We start from the raw sequence: 392 nt of genomic DNA, 5'->3' as shown, positions 1-392 counted from the left end.
TGTGAGAGAGAGTCACATGAGTCTCTCCTCTGTTCACACGCTAAGCAGAGAGGCAGACAGGCAGCTGCAGTATCATTCACAGGGAATGCCTAAATCCAACAACATCTCGCGATGAATTCAAGCTCTGCTGCAAATCGGGTTTCGGCGCAGGTGGAACATACAGGCAGATTATAAGCCAAAGGGAAACCTGTGTTATACACGTGGCTGTAAAGTCAAGTATGATAAAGTTTCGTGAATTGGTATGAATTGAGCGAAGCTAAAACAAGTAAGGAAAATGAATCCAGAAAAAAAAAAATCAAACGATATTTAGAAAGATACTATTATATACCAAGTCTGGTAAAGTACTTTTTCCATATACGTAATATTAAGTGAATCAGTAGAGTCAGATGGAA

Source organism: Penaeus monodon, chromosome 32 (assembly GCF_015228065.2).
Source record: "Penaeus monodon isolate SGIC_2016 chromosome 32, NSTDA_Pmon_1, whole genome shotgun sequence".
Lineage (NCBI taxonomy): Eukaryota > Metazoa > Arthropoda > Malacostraca > Decapoda > Penaeidae > Penaeus > Penaeus monodon.
The sequence above is the reverse complement of the archived record's forward strand: the minus strand, read 5'-3'. Positions refer to the sequence as shown.